General features: G+C 40.8%; 1 protein-coding gene across 7 annotated transcripts in view; it reads right to left on the reverse strand.

Annotated features, from left to right (window-relative positions):
* Positions 1-13,218, reverse strand: part of TTC33 (tetratricopeptide repeat domain 33) — a 75,225-nt gene that overhangs the window by 32,378 nt on the left and 29,629 nt on the right. The gene's annotated exons all lie outside the window — the stretch shown is intronic.

Here is a 13,218-nt window from a genome sequence, read left to right on the forward strand (position 1 = left end):
CAGTTACTAGGGAATAATTGCTTTAGCAAAAAAATTTTGATTCAGGGACTGATGATAGTGACTTTTTTTTTTTTTAATTTATTTGACAGGTAGAGTTATAGACAGTGAGAGAGAGACAGAGAGAAAGGTCTTCCTTCTGTTGGTTCACTCCCCAAATGACCACTACGGCTGGAACTACACCCATCCGAAGTCAGGAGCCAGGTATTTCTTCCTCATCTCCCACGCGGGTACAGGGCCCAAGCACGTGGGCCATCCTCCACTGCCTTCCCGGGCCATAGCAGAGAGCTGGACTAGAAGAGGAGCAGCCGGGACTGAACTGGCACCCATGTGGGATGTCGGTGCTGCGGGTGGAGGATTAACCGACAGTGATGTTTTAAAAGCAGGAAAAATGAAAGTGACGGAAGAAAAGAACAACAAAAGGAAAAAAAAAAAAAGTGGCAGGGGCCCAAACATGTGATCTATCTTCCGCTGCTTTCCCAGGCCATTAACAGGAAACTGGGTCGGAAGTGGAGCAGCCAGGACTCAAACTGTTACCCCAAGGAGATGCTGGTTTCACAAGAGATTGCTTAACCTACTACATCACAATGCCGGCCCCCAACAATGTTCTTAAAAGTCACACATTAAATATCTAAGAGCTCCATTCACTGAAAATTTATTTCTCTATGAAATATTTTGCCATTTTCAAGCAATTGTGGAGCCAGGATTCCCAAAATGGGAAGTAATGGTGGAGATATGGAGTCTGATGGGCTGCTGTCAGCTGTGGAGAACTGAACAGCAAAGAAATGGAAATTATGTAACAGAGGGAAAGCGATATGCCAGAGGTGCGCAGAAGCAGCCTGCAGACAGCAGAATCTTCCAAGAGTTCTCTATCTCATTCAGAATAAACATCAGTGTTCTCAGGGGGGCCAGTGTTGTTTTATAACATGTTGAGCTGCCACCTGCATCGCTGGCATCCCATAAGGGTGCCACTTTGAGTCCCAGCTGCTCCCCTTCTGATCCAATTCCCTGCTAATGTACCTGGGAAAAGCAGTGGAGGATGGCCCAAGTGCTTGGGCCCCTGTACCATGTGGGAGACCCAGATGAAGCTCCTGGCTTCATCCTAGCCCAGCCCTGGCCCTTGTGGCCATTTGGGGAGTGAACCAGCAGATGGAAGATCCGTCTCTTCTCTCTTTCTCTCTAACTCTGCCTTTCAAATAAAATAAATAAAAATAAATAAATAAAGCCAATGTTTTCACTATGATCTACAAGGTTCTACCAGGTCTGGCTCCCTTTTCTCTCGCTCTACCTTTACTTTTGGCCAGGCCCTTTAACTTCCTGCTGTAGCCCTACTGGCCTCATTACTATCCCTCAGATACACCAAACAGCCTTCTGCCCTAAAGCCTTTGTACTGCGTTTCCTTTCTCTAGAGTGCACTTTCCCTAGACAACCACATAATAAGTATTGTCACTTCCTTTTGGTGATTCAAATGTCACCCTCTCAGAGAAGTCTGTCCTAGCTGCTTTACCTAAAATTCCATTAACCTACCCTCCAATATATCCTAATTCCCTTCTTACTTTGACTCCTAATACTTATCTAAAATTATACACACTTATTTCTGCTGTTTATTATCCATCTCTCCCACTAGAATATAAGGGTAAGAATTTTTAGATGTTATTACTGAAGTAAATTCCCACATATAGAACAGAGCATCAGATGAAGAAGTTACTCCATAAATATTGAGAAAATAAAGAGGAAAAGAGCAGATGTACAGATGATAGCAATCTAACAACACAGACACTGCCTTCATCCCTAAGGATTTCATTTCAGGTTCCTCAACACTAGGCTATTTTCAGAAATTTCCTTTTGATACAACTATAACCATTCATCTTTTTTATTTTATTTAGACATGATTGGGTTTTTCTTTTATGCAAGAGCCAAGGCTAGAAAAGTGATGTTAAGTATGTGACACCCACCTCCCAAAAAAGAAAAAAAAAAATCCATAATTTTTCTAGCTCTTCATCCCCTCATTACTTTTTTTTTAAAGATTTATTTTATTTATTTGAAAGAGTTACAGAGAGAGGTAGAGACAGAGAGAGAGGTCTTCCATCCACTGGTTCACTCCCCAGATGGCTGCAATGGCTGGTGCTGAGCCAATCCAAAGCCAGGAGCCAGGAGCTTCTTCCAGGTCTCTCACGTGAGTGCAGGGGCCCAAGGAGTTGGGCCATCTTCTACTGCTTTCCCAGGCCATAGCAGAGAGCTTGATCGGAAGAGGAGCAGCCGGGACTAGAACCAGCACCCATATGGGATGCCGGCGCTTCAGGCCAGGACTTTAACCTGCTGCGCCACAGCATTGGCTCCAATCCCTTCATTCCTAATATAACTACTCTTTTTCCTTAAGATTTATTTTATTTATTTGAAAGACAGATACAGAGAGAGGTAGAGACAGAGAGAGAAAGATCTTCCATCTGCTAGTTCACTCCCCAAATGGCCACCATCGGGCAGAGCTGAACTGATTCAAAGTCAGGAACCAGAAGCTTCTTCCGGGTCTCCCATGTGGGTATAGGGTGCTATCATTTCTTTCTCCTTTGGTCTCTATGCCTTTCACAGAGCTTCCAAAAGCACTATGTTGGGACACAGAATTCTGAGGTTCACAACCTCTGTGGTCCATAGGACCCTATGAAAAGGACCCAGGGGACAATTTGCCATTTTCAGTGAAAAACAAGTGGAGATTCCTAATGATGATGACTTCGTGTTTTGGGTTTGGATTTGCTGCACATTCTTACATAGAACACCATGAAGAAAAAAGGATGTTTCAGGTCATCCACTTAACAGATAACAAAGAGCATTTCAAGAGGTTTAATCTCTTTGAAAATTAGATCAAACTCTTGAACTCATAGTATAATAAGTATGTTTGTAAATAAACTTATAACATGAAGGTTTAATGCTTCTTCTCTGATAGAGGGAATGTGATAATTGAGCATGCACCTACTTTATTATGTGTATAATATTCCAGCATTTGTTAATCAAGGTTTGTACAGTTTACTTTAGCTTGTTATTTTATTTAATTTTTTCTTGTTTGGATTAAGACATTGTTGGGCATTTAGGATCTAAAAGAGAAATGCAAAGTTTAAAAAAAAAAAAAAAAGGAAAGAAAATCACCTGAGCAATCAATGCCATGGGCAAAACTTTTAAAGATGAAATAGCTTTTGCTCTAAATCAGAGAGCCATACACTTCTTCTACAAAGGCCATAAAAAAATATTTTAGGTTTCGAGGGCCAGATCATCTATGTTCCAACTACCAAAATCAGCAGCTACAGAAGAAAGCAGCCACAGACAACATATATGAGTGTGTTTGTGTTTCAACAAAACTTTACAAAAACAGACAGATTTGCTCAGCCAGCTAGTTTGTAGACCCTGCTTTCAACTGAAGTATAAGCACATAACAATCATTAACTATGCATGAGCCTTGATTGGATTTTAACATTAAAATATAAGCTGCAAAACACTTATGGACAACTTCAAAACTAAATACATATTTGCTATTAGATTATTTTAGGGAATAAATTTTAATTGTCTTATGTTTTAATTATATTGTGGTTGTACAGGAAAATGTCCTTATTGATATAAAATAAGTAAAGTTTCAGGGATCAGCATCCATGATGTGTACAATTTTCTACCAAATGTTTCATAAAATACACAGAAATAAAGCAAACTATGTATATGTACTATAACAATTGCTAAATCTAGAGGGTGAGTACAGGTGTCCACTGTTTAATTGTTCAACTTTTCTGTTTATTTGAAATTTTTCATTATAAAAAACAATTTTAATGGAAAGCAATATGCATGTTTCATGTGTGTGTTAAGCATATTATGCATTTTTACATACATTTACACACACACACATAAAACCTTTAAAACACAAGTCTTATTTAAAAAAGTAAACTCAAAAAAGGGGAATATAGCAAAATATGATTTAAAAACACTTTAAAATTTCTTTGAGAGGCAGAAACACGACAAAAAGGGAGAAAGAGAGCTCTCACCTGCTGAGTTGCTCCCCAAATGCCTACAAACCCAGGGCTGGATCAGGTAGAAGCCAAGAGCCAGGAACCAGAAACTAAATCTTGTTCACTCATGTGAGTGGAAAGGATTCAACAACCTGAGTTATCAGTGGCTGCCACCCAGGCTGCCAAAAGTATGCAGTAGCAGGAAAGTGAAATAGAGATCAGAACCAGGACTAGTATCCAGGTACTCTGATATGGGACACAGGCATCCCAACTTAACCACAATGCCAAATGCCTGCCCCTCAATATGATTGTTAAATGCAGTTTGACCCAGAAATTTCATTTGTACAAATCTTTCTTATAGACTAATTAATACACATGCACTCTTAGCTATCTGAAGACATTCACTATATCATTTTAAGAATTATCACTTCTCATGGAATAGGAGAAGGAGCAGGAGAGGGGAGGGTTGCAGGTGGGAGGGAAGTTATGGAGGGAAAAAAGCCATAGTAATCCATAAGCTGTACTTTGGAAATTTATATTTATTAAATAAAAGTTTAAAAAAAAAAGAATTATCACTCTCCAGTTTTTACTTAAGATCAAGTGTAGAACCATTTATAAAAATTAAAGATGAAAATAGCCTTCCTCAAAGACAGGTGGTTATATTATTATAATATATCATATAACGAAATACAAGTACTCTGTTATATCCAAACCTTCCAGGTTGCTGATTTTAGATAATAGGAGTTTGGATAATGAGAGATGTACTATACATTCATTAAAATTTTTAAAAGCAGTTCTATAAATAACAATACAAAGTGATCTTTAAAATACATTATATACGGGCTAGGGCTGTGGTGCAGTGGATTAAGCTGCTGCCCGCAGTGCTAGCATCCCATGTGGGTACAGGTTCATACCCTGGCTGCTTCATTTCCAATCCGGTTCCCTGTTAATGTTCCTGGGAAAGCAGCGAAAGATAGCCCAAGTATTTGGGCTCCTGAACTCACATGGGAGACCCAGAAGAAGCTCCTAGATCCTGGTTTCGACTTGGTCCAGCTCCAGCTGTTGCTGCCATTTGGGGAATGAACCAGTGGACAGAAGACACCTCTCTTCTTCCTCCAACCCTCCCTCCCTCCCTCCCTCCCACTCTGTCTCTCTGGAACTCTGACTTTCAAATAAACAAACAAATAAATACATTTTTTTTTTTTGACAGGCAGAGTGGACAGTGAGAGAGAGAGACAGAGAGAAAGGTCTTCCTTTTGCCGTTGGTTCACCCTCCAATGGCCGCCACGGCTGGCGCGCTGCACCGGCGCACCACACTGATCTGATGGCAGGAGCCAGGTACTTATCCTGGTCTCCCATGGGGTGCAGGGCCCAAGGACTTGGGCCATCCTCCACTGCACTCCCAGGCCACAGCAGAGAGCTGGCCTGGAAGAGGGGCAACCGGGACAGAATCCAGCGCCCCGACCGGGACTAGAACCCGGTGTGCCTGCGCCGCAAGGCGGAGGATTAGCCTGTTGAGCCGCGGCGCCGGCCCTAAATACATTTTTTAAAGATATATTAAGTAAAAAGGGAAGGATGAAAATTATACACATATTTAGAATACTACCATCTATGATGTTTAAAAACATATAGACCCCATATGCTTATCAATATAAAGATTTTCTTTTAAAAGATATTAAGACCAGAGAACTGTGAATACTGATGAGAAAGTAAACTAAGAGACCACAGAACAGGCGTGAGGCCAAGACTTTCTTTTTACTGTATACTCCCTTTCTTTTTATTGCAAGAGTATTTGGTTTTTAAAACAATAAGCATATTCCACTAACTTTTTCTTTTCCTTAAATTTTTTAAAAATAAATTCATTACAAGATGGAGTAAGATATGAGAGAACATATGAGATGAGAAAAGCCAACGGGATCGAAGTGTTTTTTTTTTTTTTTTAATTCAGATGTCAAACAGAAAAAGATGGACCAACTGAGGAAGTAGAGACAGAGAGGAACGAGGAAAATCAGTAATGTATGTGATTCCATAAAAATTAGGAGAAGTTAAGATGCTGCTTGGGATGCCTGTATATTCCATTATTGAGTGCCTGTGTTCCAACTTCCTGCTATATCCCTGAGGCAATGGTACTGGCTCGAGTAGCCAGATCTTTGTCAACCACACAAAAAATTGAACTGAGTTCCAGGCTCCTGGCTTCAGCCTGGCCAACCCCAGCTATGGCAGGCATTTTGTACGTAAACCAGAAGATGGAAGATCTCTTTAAACAAATAATAATTAAAAACAACAATATAAGAGAAAAATTCTGGCACAGAAAAAGTGACAAGTTATACCAAACGCCTACAGACATCTAGTGACACCGTAGAAACACTATCCATCCGATGGTAGCAACAGAAATCAGACCGAAGAGTCAACTACAAGTGAGGAAGTGGGGACAATGGAGGCTGACAACTCATTTAGAAAAATTTTCTGTAAATAACAAAGAAAATGAAAAATAACTAGAAAGATACAGAAGATCAAGAGAAGCCTGACACATTCTCAAATGCAACATATCTAAACTGAATTTATCATCATATTGTACTCTAAATCAATCTTCCCTTGGCTTAGAGAAAAGCACCACCAACTCATTAAGACAGAATCTTACAGTTATTCTAGATTCTAGCTTTCCCTCCTGTAGGCCACACTATTCATCAATTTCCTTTTGTATCTCTTTAATTCATACCTTTAACCCACTGTTATTGCTACTGCTTAATGCTTGAATCATCAAAGATTCCATTAACAAGTCTTCCTGAGACCTGTCTTATCTGACTCCAATTCAATTTCAACCTAACCTTAGAAAGATTTTTCTAAATGTACATACAGGGCGTTAACTCGCTGTGCCACAGCACCGGCCCCTAAAACAATATGCTTTACTCCATATCCACACATCATTCCTGTATCTCACTCATAAAAGCTGCTTATTTAACATTTTCTTTGTGGCAACAATGCTTAACAAGGAACTAAATAATGTTCAGTGAGTAAAAAAAGATCTAAGACATTAGTTTACTAACCTAACATACTGAGCAGAATATAAAACAATAACTGTTACATGAAGTACACTGAATGTAATTTTATCTTTACAAAAAAGATATTTTTAAATTTCTTGCAGCTTTTAAGTAAATTTTAATTACTTGCTCTGATTATCTAGATTCATGATAAAAAGTTACCTACATGAAAACACTATCGAATCCAAAGGCTTATTAATTCTAGATACAGGTATTTCTCTTTATGTTAAAATAATTATTTTCTACAGTTACCATGACTACTGTGTTAATTAATCACTGTTCCCAGGGGAAATTCTGGATTAAGTTCCTACAAGAACTCTGGTTACAACATTTCTATTCAATTGATCACCACATGACCTTGTTCTATATATTTTTCTGTTAAAAGATACCTCATTTAATATATATTGTTGATGTATTAACATTAAACTCACACCCAATAGCATTATAATTTATGCCTGAATGCAGCTTATTAACACAAACATTTTCTCTAAAAGGCATATCACAGCCTTTACATGCTTAGGAGCATGAGACAGCACATTTGTGCTACATTTGCAGGCCATCTGAAACAACAAAATCAACAAAAAAGCACTGAAATATGGGAAACATCGCACTTCATACCAAAAAAATAAATAACAAAAACCGCTTGTTTACAATACAAAGGCTGAATCAAAAAAGCTGAACATCATCTTGTTTGACCTCAGCTGGGAATATGCATATCAGGTGACTCAAATTTTTTCAATACTGTGCAAGTTCACTAGTGACCATAAAAGTGCTAAGAGCATTGACTGGGGGTTACAAATAAATATTAGCAAGTAGGTAAATTACAAATATGGAATTTGAGAATAACAAGGTACAGTATTTAAGAAATGTAATCAGAGCTGGCATTATGGTGTAGCAGGTAAAGGCCGCAACCTGCAAAGCCAGCATCCAATATGGTTGCAGGTTCATGTCCCAGTTGCTGCACTGTCAACCTAGCTCCCTAATGGCCTGGGAAAAGTAGTGGAAGATGGCCCAAGTGTTTGAGCCCCCACCACCCACCTGGGAGACCTAGATGAAGCTCCTGGCTCCTGGTTCCAAGCTGGCTCAGCCCTGGCTATTGCATCCATCTGGGGAGTGAACCAGCAGTCTGAACATCTCTGTCTCTCCCTCTTTCTAATTCTGACTTTCAAATAAATAAACACATCTTTAAATCTTCCAACAAACACAAAAAGAAATATCGCTGTGGCCAGTGCCGTGGTATAGCAGGTTCAGCTGCCACCTGCAATTCCAGCATCCCATGTGGGTACCAGTTCATTTCCCAGCTGCTCCACTTCCAATCCAGATCCCCACCAATGCACCTAGGAAAGCAGCAGAAGAAGGCTAAGTGCTTGGGCCCCTATACCTATGTGGGAGACCTAGAAGAAGCTTCTGGTCCCTGGCTTCGGCCTGGCCAAGTGCTGGCTGTTGCAGCCATGTGGGGAGTGAATCACTGATGGAAGATCTCTGTCTTTCCCTCTCTCTCTCTCTCTGTAGCTCTTTAAAATAAATAAATAAATCTTTTAATAAATAAAACACACTTGAAAGGTATGCCTATATAGTTACCTTTTCAGGAAATCAGTAGCTGATATTTACTTCAGTATTAAAATCCATATTATCTGGAGCAGGTGTTGGGCTTAGAGTAAAGAGGACAGTAGAGACATTCGCATTCCACACCAGTGTATCCAAGTTTTGTGACTCTTGACTCCAGCTTCCTTCTAATGTGGACCCTGGAGGTGGCAATACTGGTTCAACTAGTTGGGTCCCTGCTACCCCAGTGAGAGCCCCAGAATGCATTCCCTGATCCCAGCTTTGACCCCTCGGCTGCTTTTGGAATTTGGGGAGTAAACCAAAGGAAGGGAGCTCTTGCTTTCTGTATGCCACTCAATAGATAAATGAATAACCATTTTTTAAAAAAGATTTATTTATTTATTTATTTATTTGAAAGAGTTACACAGAGAGAGAAAGAGAGGCAGAGAGAGAGCCAGGATTTCCATCTGTTGGTTCACTCCCCAATTGGCCGCAACGGTCAGAGCTGAGTCAATCCAAAGCCAGGAGCCAGAAGCTTCTTCCAAGTCACCCATGCAGGTGAAGGGGCCCAAGGACTTGGGCTGTCTTCCACTGCTTTCCCAGGTCATAGCACAGAGCTGGATCAGAAGTAGAGCAGTTGGGACTCAAACTGGTACCCATATGGGATGCTGGCACTGCAGGCGGTGACTTTACCTGCTACACCACAGCAGCAGCCCCAGAAAATTATCTTGATAAATATGTTTGGTTTTTTTGACAGAGAGAAAGGTCTTCCTTTTTGCCGTTGGTTCACCCTCCAATGGCTGCCGCGGCCGGCACGCTATGGCCAGCGCATCGCACTGATCCAAAGCCAGGAGCCAGGTGCTTCTCCTGGTCTCCCATGCGTGTGCAGGGCTCAAGGACTTGGGCCATCCTCCACTGCACTCCCTGGCCACAGCAGAGAGCTGGCCTGGAAGAGGGGCATCAGGGACAGAATCCGGCGCCCTGACTGCGACTAGAACCTGGTGTGCTGGCGCCGCAAGGCAGAGGATTAGCCTAGTGAACCGCGGCGCCAGCCAAATATGTTACTTTTCAATAAATGTTTTAAAAAATGTTTAATAGAGAGACAAAGTTCTCCAACCCACTGGTTTACTCCTCAAATGCCTGCAATAGCTGGGGCTGAGGCTTGGCTAGGCCAAAGCTAGGATCCAGGAACTCTGTTTGGATCTCAGTTCTGGGCGACAGGACCCAACTACTTGAGCATCATCTGCTTCCTCTCAGAGCCTAAAATAGCAAGAAGCTGGAACCAACAGAGGAGCTGCGACTAGAACTCACATATTCCAGTACAGGATTCAGCAGTATTGTAATCAACAGGCCAAATGCCCAACCCGTTATAAACACATTATAAAATCGTAAAGTAAGCAAAAGGCAAAAGAATAAATAGTACTCCCATCCCTCACTTGAATTAACTCAATTTCTTGTTTCCCAGAGAAGCCGTCTGTGATCCCTTATCTAAATTACTCTGGTGAATACTGACTCATGGTCTCTTCTAATTTTTCTCTACAAAACAATTTCAAACTCTGTATTTGTGTTTGTTAAAAACTAAAAGCTCAGTGTCCGCAGTGTGATGAATATATTGCTCACTAAGGTTCATATGTGCAGCTCTAGTACATAACACAATAGTGTATAACAGCCATCAATAATTTCAGAAGAAATAAGGCAGAACCAAGGAGTAGTCCAGTTTTTGTGTCATGAACTGGGATAGTAGAGAGCAGGCCCTGACCAGAAAATGGCTGCCACTGCTTAATCCAAAGTTTTAAACTCCATAATTAATGTAATTAATTATAATGTAATTAATTGAAAGACATTTCAGCATACTTAATCTGGCAAAAAAATTAGCACACTTTTGTCCTAAAATAGAATCAATTGTGGTGATCACTGAAGACTTTCTTGTCCATTAAGAGAAATGTGAAAATCCTAACTAAAGGATTATTAGCAAATTATATACAATAATTTACTAAAGTACAAAATCTACCCCACCATACAGGGCATCTCAAGAAAACATGAGAAATGGACTCACGAGTAACAGATAATGGAGAAAAAAGTACCCATCACAACATACTTACTATAATTTAACACCCATTCTGATTATTTGTATCTATTCTCTATGTCGTTCATAACAAAAAAGTACAGATAACAGCAAAGAAGCCTAATCCGTTGGCTGCTATTCTCTCCTGAGCTTTAATGATACTACCTCTAAAAGCAGTAACTATATTACTCAAAAGGAAACTGTGCTTCTTTAGGCACACTGTGGATGATTTCAAGCCTCACTGAACAGTGTTTCCAAATATTGTTACGAATACAACACAAAAAATTCTGGACATTATGTTCTATATTCTTTAGAAAATCAATTTACTCCTTCATAATAATCCTTCCAGTTACAATTTCTCAACAAATGTAGTAGTTGTAAATTCTATAAGATTTAATAATGGGTCAGTGCTGTGTCATAGCGAGTAAAGCCTAAAGCCACCTGCAGTGCCGGCATCCCATATGGGCACTGATTCAAAACCTGGCTACTCCGAGCCAGTGCCTAGGCTCACTAGGCTAATCCTCCGCCTTGCGGCGCCAGCACACTGGATTCTAGTCCCGGTCGGGGCGCCAGATTCTTTCCCGGTTGCCCCTCTTCCAGGCCAGCTCTCTGCTGTGGCCAGGGAGTGCAGTGGAGGATGGCCCAAGTCCTTGGGCCCTGCACCCCATGGGAGACTAGGATAAGTACCTGACTCCTGCCATCGGATCAGCGTGGTGTACCGGCTGCAGCGCGCCAGCCATGGTGGCCATTGGAGGGTGAACCAATGGCAAAGGAAGACCTTTCTCTCTGTCTCTCTATCTCACTGTCCACTCTGCCTGTCCAAATAAAAACCTGGCTATTCCACTTCTGATCCAGCTCTCTGCTATGACCTGGGAAAGCAGTGGAAGATGGCCCAAGTCCTTGGGCCCCTGCACCTACGTGGAAAACCCAGAGGAAGCTCCTGGCTCCTGGGTTCAGACTGGCACAGCTCCGGCTGTTGTGGCCAATTAGGGAGTGAACCAGCAGATGAAAGACCTCTCTCTCTCTCTCTCTCTCTCTCTTCTCTCCTTCTCTCTCTCTCTCTGCCTCTACTTCTCTCTAGGTGTAACTGACTTTCAAATATAAATAAATCTTTAAAAAAAGAAAACATAACCATTGTTGCTAGCAGAGGTATCACTAGGTGAAATGTACCTTGCTACCTACCAGGCACAAAAAGATTTAAAGGAACATATGACCTATCTTACACTGCCTAAAGTGAGGCAAGAAATGGTGGGCGTTTACTTCATTATCACCAGCCCACTTAATTCCACACCTCTCATTTTTCAATTCTTTCTTGTGTTTACTTCTCTTGGCCTAAAAATAAAGGGTGGCACCACTTAGTGCCTCCATTTTTGAACCCTGGGAAACCTGGCACCTAATAAATCAATGGTTGTAACTTTTACAGTTTGGAACAGACTGGACAGACACAGCCCTACTGCAGCTGTTGGATAGGAAGTATTAAAAGATAAAAACTTGGTTTTAAGTCACTGTGGTTAATAAATAACCAAAGTCTGATTCAGCCAGTTTAAAGACAACTTTAACAACAAGCAACTGAAATAGCACACGGAAGGAAAAAAACTGAATAGTTTTAGAGATTACACAAGGACAGAGTAAGATAATACTTTACACTAAGGTAAAGAACAGCTGGTGACCAAGCCAAATAGGTTAGATAGCATACTCATTTACCAGATAGAAATATTAAGGTGTTTAGATACTTTGCTCCCAATTAGATGTCTAATCCACTATAGGATCAAACAGAATACAGCTTAGTCATTTAATAAATATTTACTGAGCACCTCCTCTGGGTCAAGTAGCATTGCAGGTACTAAGATGCAGCATCCAACAAAATAGAAAAGGTCCCTACTATTCTTGCAGATCTTCTTTTCTACAGTATAAGCATGTGTGAAGGAGACAGGGAGTTAAGGATAGCAAAGTTAAAATATAAGTGCCTCGATTAAAAAAAAAAAAAAAAAAAAAAAAAAGAGGGATGAGATGGAGAAGGACCAAGCAGCTTTCTAGAACGGGTGGCTGGGAAAGGTCTCTACAGGAAGACATCTGAGCTAATATTTGAATCACAAAAAGCAGTCAGCCACATATTAAGAAAGCCCATTCCAGACAAAAGGAATGTAGGTCCAAACACTCCCTATTTTGAGGAAAGGAAATAAAACCAGGATGGCTAACGTAAAGGGAGCTGACAGGTCAGAGAGATGGGCCAAAGCCATGATCACAGAGATCCCAACAGGCCATGGTACAGATGTGGATTTAATTATAGATGTGATGGAGAATCTGCAGCCTTATGCAATACAGAGATATGAATTGATTTACATTTTTTTAAAGATCAATCAGGCCTAGGGAAGGAAAAATGCCAGCAAAGTATAAAAATTTGCACATGGAGACCAGTTAGGAGACTACCAGAGTAATTAAGGTAAGAGATAGCTATAGATTAGGATACCAGCAGTGAGAATAGAACACAGGGAAAAGGAGCTTTAAAATATAATGAAACAGGCCAGCGCCACGGCTCATAGGCTAATCCTCCACCTGCAGCGCCGGCACCCTGGGATCCAGT

The sequence above is a fragment of the Oryctolagus cuniculus genome, chromosome 14 (genome assembly GCF_964237555.1).
Source record: "Oryctolagus cuniculus chromosome 14, mOryCun1.1, whole genome shotgun sequence".
NCBI lineage: Eukaryota > Metazoa > Chordata > Mammalia > Lagomorpha > Leporidae > Oryctolagus > Oryctolagus cuniculus.